Here is a 14,320-nt window from a genome sequence, read left to right on the forward strand (position 1 = left end):
TGAAGAAATTATGGCATATGTGACAAAGAGCTTCCCAGAAGAAAGCTGAGGAATAGAAGGTTTATGATTCCTGTTTGGAAAAAAATGTTTTAACATAGATCTGTAGTTGTATTTTTATTTTTTAACTGAAAATGAGGACTGGAAGATTGTCAGGGGTCTTATGTGGGTTTGCACTACTTGCCAGAGAAAGTAAATAAGATTGTCACTGCAGCTGATTAATTTTCAGGACAAAATTTGCCTCTTCTCTCTTCAGTTACTGTTGCCATGGTGATGTTATGACATCAGATTTTGCACAGGAGGTTACTAGTTCTTAACTGTAGACTCTCGCTTTAGCTGGATAGGAAGAATTTCTGGACCACTTTGGGGAAGATCTTTATATGTTAAAGCAAGAGTAAGGGTGGAGAGTTATCCATTAAGATGTTGATGTCTTTTTAAATATTCTGAACATGAGTAAGAACATCAAACTATGACTTGTATTTGCATAAATTGAAGCTTTCAGTAAAATGCTTTTCTTTGACACTGAAAAGTGCAGAATCTCTTACTAGCATTGAGCAGGAGAAGGGGAAGCATCACATAGTGGAAAGAATATTAGTCTTAAGAGGGGGAAATGAAAATCCAATACTGTCTTTTACTATGTGACTGAATTTAATTCCTCTGACTTTTACTTTTTTCATTCGTAAAGTATATATAATTTCTGTTGTTGAAAAGATAAAAGAAAACTTTACAGATATAAAGTATCTTTGTAGATACATTTTCTGGCCACTACCATTCTGATTTACCTTTGGGGAAATTATCTCCACTATTCTCAATTCATGATGTTCAGATAGGGCTGACAATTTCCTAAGATCATTGGCTGAGTTTGTGACTCAGAATTGGCCGATTAGAGTTCTGCATTCTTCTGGGCATAATAAATGGTCAGGATGGACTTGGATTAATTCAAGCCAGGCCACTGAACCCTTCTTGAGACTTTCGTTGAATACATGGAGAAAGTTACATTATCTTTCAGGTATGTTGCTTAGGTGGTAGGATATAACTCTAAATTGATAAGCATCTTTGTTATGTTTGGAGATATTAAACCTGAAAATGAAGTTGACACACAGAGAAGCTGAGCTGAGAGAGAGATAGAAATTGTATAGTTTGACAACTTGCACCCAGAAGTGCCTGACATCTGCTCCTTAACTTTCCTCAAATTATTGTAGCTGATTTATTGCTTAAGCTAATTTGAGCTGGGTTTCCATTACTTGAAACTGAAGAAATTTTGAACACCAGGATCATTCTTGTGCTTATATATATAAAATTTTAAGTTATATATATATAATTTAAAAATTAAAAGATAATAAAAAGTTCTTTGTAATTTAAAAATTAAAATAAAGAACAGAGAAATTTTGCTAAATAACTAGAATTTTACTCACAACTAGAATGGTCAAAAGCCAGCCATCTCTGACTTTGAAGTCACTTGCCCTTTAGATGTTTCTCATTCAAATATTTATTTTCCCATATTAATATTTCTATTTCTGAACAATGAATTGGGTCACCTGTTTGGTAAATATAATTCACTTTTGCAGTGGCTTAGGCCTGTGATCCCAACATTTTGGGAGGCCAAGGCAGGCAGATTGCTTGAGTCCAGGAGTTTGAAACCAGCCTGGGCAACATGGCAAAACTCTGTCTCTACCAAGAAAAAAAAACACAAAAATTATCCAGGCATGGTGGCTCATGCTTGTCGTCCTAGTGACTCAGGAGGCTGAGGTGGGAGGATTGCTTGTGGGAGGACTGCTTGAGCCCAGGAGGCAGAAGTTGCAGTGAGCTGTGAGCGTGCCACTGCACTCTAACCTGGGCAGCAGAGTGAAATCCTATCTCAAATATATATACATATATCACACTTTACGGTGGCTCTTTTTTTTGGTTTGTGTGTTTTATGTATTTTTTCATAAGCAATTAATCATGAGATTAGTAATGCTGTTCAAGGAGGGACCAGTGGGTGAGAAAAGGACCAAGGCTAGAGGTCTGAAGAGGATACTATGTTGTATATGTGGAGAAAAAAGAGCCCATGAAGAAGACTGAAAATGAAGGCCATGTGTGCAGAACAAAGTCAAAGGAGTAAAAGATACATGTAAGAAACATGTTAATGGCCGGCACATCCCAGGTCAGCACAGAGGCCTGGTAATTTAGATACTAAAAAGTTTCCCTTGAGGTCAGGATTTAGGAAGTCACTAGTGAGAGGAAGTCCGTGAGATTTGTTGAGAGGCTCTGTTTCAGTGAAGTGAGAATTAAGTGAATATTAAAAAGTGGGCATTGAAAAGTAGAGACAACTCATTGAAGATTCATGGAATAACAAGAGAAATCAGATGGCGTTTAAAATCTTTTCAGAACAGAAGAGACTGAGCATGTTGATTGGCTGAGAAGCAGCCAGTTTAAAGGAGATGTGACATATAAAAAGGGGAACTGATAAGGGAAGGTCCCAGCTGAAGGGAAAAGAAGTGAATCCCGAGCATATGTAAATGTGTTTCCTGGAGCAGGAGAGACACGACCTCTGAAATCAGAGGAAAGAAGGAAAAAGTGTGTGTCACTGTAGATAAGCATGTTGGTTGCAAATCAGACAGCTGAGGAAGATCACCACTGATAATTTTAATATTCTTGGTGAAGTAGAAGGCAAGGTTATCTATGAGACAAGGAAATTTGGTCACTGTTAAAGAGAAACAGAGTCCAATGTCCATTAAAGGCAGCAAGGCAGATTTTATTCAGACTACTGCAATTGGAGAGAAATACTTTGGTATTGACTGAGCTCAGTTTTGTTGAAACAAAATGTGAGTATTTGTTTGCTGGGGTGGGCTAAAGGAAAAGTACTGAAGGACACTGAGGCAGGGAAGGTGGGTCAATGTGATAAGGTCATCTGTGTATTTGTTAACTGGTGTTTATCAAAGTTAGGCTCCTGCACTCTCACATAGCCTGGAAGACAGAGCTTTAGCATTCTTGACGATGACATTTCAAAAGAACTTTCAGGTTCTTGAGAATGACATTTTTGGGTTGCAGAAGATGCATCTCAAAGGGACAAATGTTTTACAAGTGCAAGTTTTCTCAAGTAGAAGGAAGGGTTCCTAAGAAAAAGAGATCAGGGACCTATAGTCAGATTTCTGCTGGAACAAACAGTAAATTCTTTGGCCAGCATTGAGCTTTTTCAAGCAGGCATGTTAAGGGGACTGGTGACATCATGCTAGAGGCACTACCTTGAGCTGTGAGAAGCCATGCTAGAGGTTGGACAAGGAGAGAGTGTTTGTCATCATGTTGTCTTTGACTTTCTCAAGTTCATACTGAAATGGATGATACAGGTTTATATCCAGGTGTTAAAGCAGTGAGCCTGAATGTATGAGCTAAGTTTAGGCAATCTCAGAGAAAGCTCTCTAAACTGATTATATTAAAAATTGAAGGCTGGGCACAGTGGCTCATGTCTGAAATCCCAGCACTTTGGGAGGCCAAAGTGGGTGGATCACAAGGTCAGGAGTTCGAGACTAGCCTGGCCAATATAGTGAAACCTCGTCTCTACTAAAAATATAAAAATTAGCCTGGGTGTGGTGGCTTGCACCTGTAGTTCCAGCTACTCAGGAGGCTGAGGCAGGAGAATCACTTGAACCTGGGAGGCTGAGGTTGCAGTAGGCTGACACCACGCCATTGCACTCCAGCCTGGGTGACAGAGTGAGAGTCTCTCAAAAAAAAAAAAATTATAACAGAATGTTCAGCATGGAACAGTATAAAAAACTGAAATAGAGAAGTAGGTCAAAAAGAATACAGCCTCACAACTAGAATCAGAAGAGACTGTGAAGCAGAGCTGGAAGACAACACAGCCCTCCTACTTTGCCTACAGCCTTCAACACAATGTCCTATGATATGAAGTTGGTTTTAATACCACAGCATATTATTTCCTTATGCATTCAGTGTTTTGATCATTCATGAAATTTATTGAATGCTTACTCTATGCTAAGCATGGGTCTAGGGATGCAAAGCTCAATATAATTGTAACTACTTATTAATTGTGTGTTGTATGTGTTATATTTAAGCTTAATTTAACTGTCAGTAAATTGTATGTGATTCAGTCCATGAAGTGGTACTGTTTTATGAATGAATCTTTTTATTTCCTATAATGCTATGAATCCAGGGAAATTTTAGGTATTAATAATGAGACATGTTTGAACTGTGGCAGACCCAACTGATATTTGCAGGCAGCATCATTTTTCCTTTTTGGGGCAAAATCCTAACATAAACAGTTCCCCGCTTAGGATAGTTTGACTTACTTTTCTTTTTTTTTTACTTTACAATGGTACAAAGGCCTTACACACTCAGTAGAAACCATACTCCAAGTACCAATAAAACCATTCTGTTTTTCACTTTCAGTACAGTATTCAATAAATTACATGAGATACTTAACACTTTATTACAAAATAGGCTTTGTGTTAGATGATTTTGCCCAATTGTAGGCTAATGTAAGTGTTCTCAGCCCATTTAAGGTAGACTGGGCTAAGCTATGATGTTCAGTAGGTTAGGTGCATTAAATACATATTTTCAATTTACAATGGATTTATTGAGGCATAACCCCATTGTAAGTTAAGGAGCAACTCTACTGACATGATTTGATCAGATCTTTGCATTCACATGGCATTGTGTAGTGTGATAAGGTTTACAACACATAACTAATGAATCTATGAGACTGGTAATAATCTTCATTTGGTAAATCAAGTTCAATTTTTATGGTGGATTTTAAAAAAATTTGTCTGCATGCACTTTATATCGTTTTTATGATAACCAGTGAGTCCATGAGACTAGTGATGCCACAAACTTGGGTTTGAATTTGTGCAAGTTACTTACTTTCCACATTTGTGGATTTGTGCAAGTTACTTATTTTCCACATTTATAAGAAGAATATTTTAGTATTTACTTTACAGAGTTAGATGGGAATTAAATAAATTTTTGTAGGTTACTCATACAGCCAAAGCTGAGCATATTTATGTATTAATATGGTAATATCTGTTTGCTTTAAGACATTTTTAGGTAGTTTTAATGAATGACAAATTTTTTTAAAAATTGTCCAGATTGTACTATATAGAAGAGATACTTCATATGCCTTATATCTTAATCCAACTTATTTCAGAAATAATATTTTCAGGAAGGTAAGCCATTTAATAATTCCAAGATCCTTTAGGTAGAAGCTTTAGTTATACTGTGGTGATGTATAATCAGACTGAGAATGAGACAGAGATGTCTCAGAACACCTCAGCAGGAGAGCAAAGCTCCGTGACTATGAGTCCATAATCTGGCTTTGGAGGAGTCAAGTCTTACAGTGTAGGGCCCAACTGCAGAGGTCAGCGTTGAGAATAGTTGTCCTAGAGAGACCTCACTAGAGCCATTGTTCTGGTCTACAGGAACTTGAGTGCAGGATTGGACCATGATGTCAAGAACAAAAAAAACAACAAATGCTCAAGGAAGGGGAAACTAGACCCAACATAAAAACAAACAGTTATAGGGACTTTGTGCTAAAACATAATAACTTATTAACTTTCTACAAACAAAGTTAAAGATTTAGCCTAGGTCTTGGTTGGAGTAGAGCTGAACTTGCAGGTTTTTAACTTTCACTGCTTACCAATTTGTGTATCAAGAACGTGGAAGATGTTAAATAATTCAGGCTAACAAAAAGAGAAAGGTTATAGAGTATAAACTAGGTACGGCATTTCATTAGCTATTTTTTTTTTTTTGAGATGGAGTTTAGTTCTTGTTGCCTAGGCTGTAGTGCAATGGCATGGTCTCCACTCACTGCAACCTCTGCCTCCCAGGTTCAAGTGATTCTCCTGCCTCAGCCTCCCAAGCAGTTGGGATTACAGGTGCCCACCACCATGTCTGGCTATTTTTTTTTTTTTTTTTTTTTGTATTTTTAGTAGAGATGAGGTTTCACCATGTTGGCCAGGCTGGTCTCGAACTCCTGACCTCAGGTGATCTACCCACCTCGGCCTCCCAAAGTGCTGGGATTAGAGGTGTGAGCCACTGTGCCCAGCCTCATTAGCTAAGTTTTTATATCCTCCCTAGATTGAGAGGATATGGCCTTTAGATACAGGAAAATCAGCTTCAATACAGGGATGACCCAGTGGAACAAATACCAAAGATGAAATAGTAAGGTTAAACATGTACCATTGTGATAAGATAAGCATATATTTTCTTTGCCTACTCAGGACTCTCTCTCATTGATTGTGTGTTTTGGGCGAATTTGAACCTCTGGTAACAGAGGTAAACATGCAAAGATACTTAAGCCAATCAAAATACTTCATGACCTTGACATAATTTATTGAGGATGGGCACATGACATTTCATCTAAGTTATTTTAGTAGTCATAAAATTGTTCATATTTCCTTATCACCCTTATAATGCCTGTAGGATGTCTAGTGATGTTCTCTATTTCATTTCTGATATTGGTAATTTACTTGTATTCGCTCTCTCTCTTATTGATCAGTCTAACTAGTGGTTTATAATTTAATTACTCTTTTTAAAGAACCAGGTTTTTTATTGATTTTATCTATTTCATTTTGTTTCACTGGTTTCTGCTGTTATTTGTTTTATATTTTTCTTTCTATTTGAGTTCAATTTGCTCTTATTTTTATAGCTTCTTTTTGTAGAAGATTAGATTATTGCTTTCGTCTATAGCTTTGCACTCACAAATTATATTATGTCATGTTTTCATTTTCATTCATTTAAAATATTTTCTAATTTGACTTGTGATTTCCTATTAAGATGTGTGTTATTTAATTTCAAATATGTATTTTGGACCTTTTCATAGATAATGTTCTGTTTTATTGCTCAATTTAATTGCATATTGTCAGAGAACGTACTTTGAATTATTTTGTTCCTTTTAAGTATATTGAAACTTGTTTTGTGGATAAGCACATGGTGTCTACTGGTGACTATTCCATGTGCATTTGAAAAGAAAGTATATTTGTCAGATGTTGGAAAGGATGTTCTCTGTGTCAATTAGGCCAAGTTGATTCTTGGCGTTTTTTAGGTCTTGTGTGTTTCTATTGATTTCTCTGCCTTCTTGTTCTATCAACCTGTTTAGAATATGAAGTACTGACATCTCAAAATATAATTTTGGTTTTAACATAATTATGGTTTTTAACTACTTCTTCTGTGTTTGCATCTTTTACTTCATGTGTTTTGAAATTATGTTACTAGATCATGCTCTTTTTTATTTTTATATCTTCTTGATAAATTGACCTCACTAACATTACCAGCTTCTCTCTCTATTCCTTGCAGTATTTCTTGTTATGAAGACTCTCTTGTCTCATATTAAGAGCAACACCAGGTTCCTTCTATTAATGTTTGCATTATATAACTTTTCCCATTACTCTTAATCTACATTTTTATATTTAAAGTGAATTTCTTGTAGATAGTTGCTTATAATCTATTTAGATTTATATTTAAAGTGAATTTTTATTTCTTTATATTTAAAGTGAATTTCTTGTAGATAGCATGTAGTTGAATCTTGTCTTTTCATCTAATATGATATTTTCTGCCTTTTGATGCATTTTGAACATTTAAAATTATTGTGATTATCTATGAGGTAGAATTAAACCTACCATGTTGTTGCTTATTTTTCATCTCCAGCATTTGTTTTGTGCCATCTTCCTTTATTTTTTCCTTCCTTTGGAGCAAGCAATTTTTATAATTACATTTTATGTCCACTATCAATGTATTATTTATATGTCTCTATTAGTAATTACTGTACGGTCTACAATATAAAACATAATTTTATAGTCTGCCTTCAAATAATATTATAAAACTTCTTTATAAAATATAAATCTTATAACATTATACTTTAAGTCCATTCTACTTTTTAGAACAATATTGCCGTTAATTTTAAATTTTCATAGGCTATAAACTCCAGAATACATTACTATTGCTACTGTTTTTACTTTGAGCACTTATATATTTTTTCTTTTTTTTCCAAAAAAGCATTTTCAGACCAAAAATATTTCTTCTTATTGCATGTTTTCATTTTTAATGAAGGCAAGTAAGCTATTAGATGATGAGTCACAAGATTCCCATTCTTTTCCACAAAATGTATTCTGGCAGCAACCATCAATTCACATGAAAGGGCAACCCTTGGGCTTCCAGGAGATGATATTACAGGGGCTCCTAAGACATTGGCAACTAGGGGCTCTGGGCATGATGCAGGCCACTGTAAAAGGCCAAGAAGAATAAGCAATATGCTACACATACATATGTGAGACAATGAAGAAGGTGGGCCATGTGTTTAAAAAAATTAAACAATGAATAAAGCATATATTTTAATATTTTCCCACAGCGTTACCACTTACAGTCTTCTTTGTCTTGTCTGTAGATACAAGTTTCTTTTTAGTGTCATTTTCCTTTTGCAAGAACTTCCTTTAACATTTCTTGTGCTGCAGGTTTGCCTTAGTTTCTGTTTGCCTTCATTTTTGAAAGACTTTTTGCTGGATATAGAATTCTAGGGGGCGCTGGGCATGGTGGCTCACACCTCTAATCCTGACACTTTGGGAGGATGAGGCAGGAAGATCAATTGAGGTCAAGTTCAAGACCAGCCTGGGCAACATAGTGAGACCCCATCTCTACAAAAAATAAAAAAAATTTAGGCAGGCATGGTGGCATGCACCTATGGTCCCAGTTACTTGGGAGACTGAGTCAGGAGGATCACTTGAACCCAGGTGGTTGAGGCTGCAGTGAGCCATGATTGTGGCACTGCATTCCAGCCTGGGTAACAGAGCAAGACGCTGTCTCTAAAAATATGTTTTTTAAATTAAATTTTAATTAATTAAAAATATTTAGGGGGGTATCACAACCCCCACTCCCACTTAAGTTCTTTAAAAGATTGCCATTTGATTGTCTTTTAAAATGCATATTTCTGATATGAATCTGCAATCATTCCTTGTTGAACTGAAACAATGTCTTTTATTTCTAGCTCCTTTAAAATTTTTCTTCTTTATCACTGGATTTTGGCAATTTGATTACAATTAGCCATGTGTGATTTTCTTTATGTTAATTCTACTTAGGATTCATTCAGCATATTTGATGTGTGGGTTTACCATTTCCATCAAATTTGGATAAATATTGGCTATGATTTTCTTTTTTTTCTTCTTTCCTGTTCTCCCTTCTCTCTTATAAGGACTTCATTATGCATGCATTAAATCTGATATTTTCCCACATGTCACTGAGGCTCTGGTCATTTTTTCCAACCTTTTTTTTTTCCTTTTCTACATTTCATTTTGGAAAGTGCTATTACTATGCCTTCCAGTTCACTGATCTTTACTTATGCAGTGTCTAATCTGCTTTTAATTTTATTCTGTGATGTTTTTATTTCAGAAATTTTATTTTTATATTTCTTGGAGTTCTAGTATGTTCTCTTTTGTATCTTCTATTTCTCTTATTATTTTAATTTTTCTTATATCCTTGAGCATATATAGCATATTTAAGTAAACTGTTTTAATATGCCTTGTTATTTATAAATTTCATCATCTATGTCATGTTTAAGTGTGTTTTAATTGCCTTTTTTCTGGTTATTGGTGACATTTTTCACACCTCTTTATCCAGTTATTTTAAATTTTCCATTTCTGAATGTTAAGATTTTGTTGTTTTCCTGCAGAGTACTGGACTTTGCTCTGGGAGACAGTGAGGTTAACTCATTATCAGTTTGATGATTTTGAGGCTTGATTTAAAGCCCCTTTAGGTTAAAAGTAACAGGAGTTACCTTTACTTTAGCCGCAGTTTTAATGCCTAGCCCTTATGCAGTTTTTAATGAATACTCTTTTTGTTCACTGGGATGTTCAACCATGGTTTCTGGCTCATAACTCCCATAGCCCCTGTTACAGTAAACAGAATCTCTCTCTCTCTCAGTCTCTCATCTCCTCCTGTCCTCCTTTCACTGCCCAAAGCAGGACTCTAACCTGATTGTGGGTCATAAACCCTCAGGGAGGCTGTGCCCTGTACCCTGGAGGAAGGAATGCTGCACAGAGAGACCAAGAAGAGTCTGAACAGCAAGCCCTTGCAGACTTTAGATCATGCCCTTTCTGTCCAATTGCATTGTGACGTGGTTGTCCATCGTTCAATCATGCCTGTCCAATGAAGTCTCCATATACAGCCCAAGAAGACAGAGTTTGAGAGCTTCAGGACAGCTGAACATGTGGAGGTTGCTGGAAGGTGGTGCGTCTGGGGAGGACAAGGAAGCTCTGTACACCTTCCCCTGTACCTCATCCCATGCATCTCTTCATCTGTGTCCTTTGTAATATACCTTATAATAAGCTGGTAAATGTGTTTCCCTGAGTTCTGTGAGCCACTGTAGCAAATTAATGGGATCCAAAGAGGGAGTTGTGGGAACCCCAACTTGAAGCTGGTCAGTCAGAAGTTCTGGAGGCCAAAGTTGTGACTGGTATCTGAAGGTAGGGACAGTCTTGCAGGATTCAGCCTTCACCTTGTGGGATCTGACATTTTTCCCGGGAAGATATTGTCAGATTTTAATTGAATTAGAGGAAACCCAGTTGGTGTCTGCCGCTTGGTGTGTGGGGTAAACCCCCACACATTTGGTCACAGTGTCTTCTGTGCTGATTGGATTGTTGAGTAAGAGAATAGGTAAAAACACTTTTGAGTGTGTTCAACATTTTTTCTAACAGGACTTTTACTCTAGCTACTGGAAGCTTGAATGATTCCAGGCCTTATGTGAGCTCTAGATTTTTTCATCTACAGTTTTCTACAATTTCTCCTTTCCTAGAAGTTTTCCCTAGCTTGGCATCATGGGATTTCTCCTTACGTATGTACAGATGGATATTCAGCCACAGACTTAAAGTCACCCCGATATAAATTTCTATAACGTTTTCTCTGCATATTCTATGTCTGTGGAAATTTTAGCCACTTCTGCCTCTCTGAAATCTGAGCTATTTGACTAGGCTCTTCCAGATCACTCTCACCCCTTGCGCTATGCTGCTGTCTGGTAGTTGCCTCAAGGTAGAAAATGTGAACAATTACAAAGTTTACCATATCGTGTCCATTCTCTCTCTGCCGTCATAGCCCTGCACTACCTATATTGTCCAACATATGAAAATAGTGTTTGTTTTCTATATATTTTTTAATTTTATAATTGTTTATGGCAGGAGATTAATTCTGGATTCTAATAATCCTTCATGATTGAAAGTGGAAATCTAGTTACCTGTTTATTTGGGTAGCTAACGGTGAAAGAAAGAAAAATGTGTTATTTATCTAAGAAAACTGTTACAGAATTCATAATAAGGGGTAATCTTTTATGTGTGTGCACACACTCTGCCTCCTCCCCCACCCACTTAAGGAACTATCTTTTTTTTTTTTTACTTCAACTTTTATTTTAAGTTCAATGGTACATGTGTAGGATGTGCAGGTTTGTTACATAGGTAAACTTGTGCCATGGTGGTTTGCTGCACAGATCAACCCATCATCTAGGTATTAAGCCCAGCATCCATTAGCTATTCTTCCTGATGCTCTCTCCCCTCACCCCCAACTGCAATAGGCCTCAGTGTGTGTTCTTCCCCACCATGTGTCTATGTGTTCTCATCATTCAGCTCCCACTTATAAATGAGAACATGCAGTATTCGCTTTTCTGTTCCTGCATTAGTTTGTGCCATCCATGCAGATCAAAAGACATGATCTTGTTTATTTTTATGGCTGCATAGGATTCCATGATGTATATACACCACATTTTCTTTATCCAGTCTATCATTGATGGTCATTTGCGTTGATTCCATGTCCTTGCTATTGTGAATAGTGGGGCAATGAACATACGTGTGCATGTGTCTTTATAAGTGAATGATTTATATTCCTTTGGGTATATGCTTATTAATGGGTCAAATGGTATTTCGGCCTCTAGGTATTTGAGAAAACTCTGGTCTGTCTTCCACAACGGTTGAACTAATTTATACTCCCATGGAGATTGTAAAAGCATTCCTTTTTCTCTACGACTTCGCCAGTATCTGTTGTTTTCTGACTTTTTAATAATAGCCATTCTGTCTGGCAGGAGATGGTATCTCATTGTGGTTTTGATTTACATTTCTCTAATAGTCAGTGATGATGAGCCTTTTTTCATACATTTGTTTTCCACATGAATCTCTTATTTTGAGAAGTGTCTGTTCATTTCCTTTGCCCACTTTTTAATGGGATTTTTTTTTCTTGTAAATTTGTTTAAATTCCTTGTAGACTCTGGATATTAGACCTTTGTCAGATGGATAGATTGCAAAAATGTTCTCCCATTCTGTAAATTGTCTGTTCACTCAGATGATAGTTTCTTTTGCTGTGCAGAAGCTCTTTAGTTTAATGAGATCCCATTTGTCAATTTTTGCTTTTGTTGCAATTGCTTTTAGCAGTTTCATCATGAAACCTTTGCCTGTGCCTGTGTCCTGAATGGTATTGCCTAGATTTTCTTCCAGGGTTTTTATAGGTTTTTTTTTTTTTTTTTTTTTTTTTTTGAGATGGAGTCTCGCTCTGCCACCCAGGCTGGAGTGCAGTGGTGCAATCTTGGCTCACTGCAACTTCTGTCTCCTGGATTCAAGTGATTCTCTTGCCTTAGTCTCCTGAGTAGCTGGGATTACAGGCACACACCACCATGCCTGGCTAATTTTTGTATTTTTAGTACAGACGGGGTTTCACCATGTCGATTAGGCTTGTCTTGAGCTCTTGACATCGTGATCCACCTGCCTTAGCCTCCCAAAGTGCTGGGATTACAGGTGTGAGCCACCATGCCTGACCAAGTTTTGGGTCTTATATTAAAGTCCTTAATCCATCTTGAGTTAATTTTTATATATGGTGTAAGGAAGGGATCCAGTTTTAATTTTCTGCATATGGCTAAGCAGTTCTCCCAACACCATGTATTAAATAGAGAATCCTTTCCCCATTAGTTGTTTTTGTCAGGTTTGTCAAAGGTCAGATGGTTGTAGGTGTGTGGTCTTATTTCTGAGTTCTCTATTCTGTTCCATTGGTTTATGTGTCTGTTTTTGTACCAGTACCATGCTGTTTTGGTTACTGTAGCCTTGTGATATAGTTTGAAGTCAGGTAGCGTGATGCCTCTAGCTTTGTTCTTTTTGCTTAGTATTGTCTTGGCTATTTGGGCTCTTTTTTTGTTTCATATGAAGTTTAAAGTAGATTTTTCTAATTCTGTGAAAAATGTTAATGGTAGTTTAATGGAGATAGCATTGAATCTATAAATTACTTTGGGTAGTATGGCCATATTAATGATATTGATTCTTGCTATCCATAAACATGGAATATTTTTCCATTTGTGTGTATCCTCTCTGATTTCCCTGAGCAGTGGTTTGTAGTTCTCCTTGAAGAGGTCCTTCACATCCCTTAATAGCTGTATTCCTAGGTATTTTTTTCTCTTTGTAGCAATTGTGAATGGGAGTTCATTCATGATTTGGCTCTCTGCTTGACCATTGTTGGTGTGTAGGAATGCTTGTGATTTTTGCACAATTATTTTGTATTCTGAGACTTCACTGAAGTTACTCATCAGCTTAAGAAGCTTTTTGGCTGAGACAATGGGATTTTCTAGATACAGAATCATGTCATCTGTAAGCAGAGACAATATGACTTCCTCTCTTCCTATTTGAATATGCTTTATTTCTTTCTCTTGCCTGATTGCCCTGGCCAGATCTTCTAATACTGTGTTGAGTAGGAATGGTGAGAGAGAGCATCCTTGTCTTGTGCCGGTTTTTAAGGGGAATGCTTCCAGTTTTTCCTGTTCAGTATGATATTGACTGTGGTTTTGTCATAAATGGCTCTCATTATTTTTAGGTATGTTCCACCAATACCTAGTTAATTGAGAGTTTTTAAAATGAAAGGATGTTGAATTTTATCAAAGCACTTTTCTGCATCTGTTGAGATTATCATGTGGTTTTTTGTTTTTAGTTCTGTTTATGTGATGAATTACAGTTATTGATCTGCCTATGTTAAACCAAGCTTGCACCCTAGGAATGAATGATCATGGCACATAAGCTTTTTGATGTGCTGCTGGATTCGATTTGCCAGTATTTTATTGAGGATATTTGCATCGATGTTTGTCAAAGATATTGGCCTGAAGTTTTCTTTTATTGTTGTATCTCTGCTAGGTTTTTGTATCAGGATGATCCTGGCCTCATAGAATGAGTTCGAGAGGAGTCCCTCCTTTTCAGTCTTTTGGAACGGTTTGAGTAGACACGGTACCAACTCTTCTTCGTACCTCTGGTAGAATTCAGACATGAGTCCATCTGATCCTGGGCTTTTTTTGTTGATAGGCTATTTGTTATTGCCTCAATTTCAG

The 14,320-nt window shown here is 36.7% G+C and overlaps 1 long non-coding RNA gene across 1 annotated transcript in view; it reads left to right on the forward strand.

The window, feature by feature from the left end:
• Nucleotides 1–305: 305 nt before the first annotated feature.
• LOC129014262 (uncharacterized) overlaps nucleotides 306–14,320 on the forward strand; it is a 40,756-nt gene continuing 26,741 nt past the window's right edge. Inside the window, exon 1 of the long non-coding RNA XR_008494182.1 lies at nucleotides 306–1,006. This is a non-coding gene — a long non-coding RNA (uncharacterized LOC129014262). The remainder of the gene's footprint in view (nucleotides 1,007–14,320) is intronic.

This window comes from Pongo pygmaeus, chromosome 16, assembly GCF_028885625.2.
Source record: "Pongo pygmaeus isolate AG05252 chromosome 16, NHGRI_mPonPyg2-v2.0_pri, whole genome shotgun sequence".
NCBI lineage: Eukaryota > Metazoa > Chordata > Mammalia > Primates > Hominidae > Pongo > Pongo pygmaeus.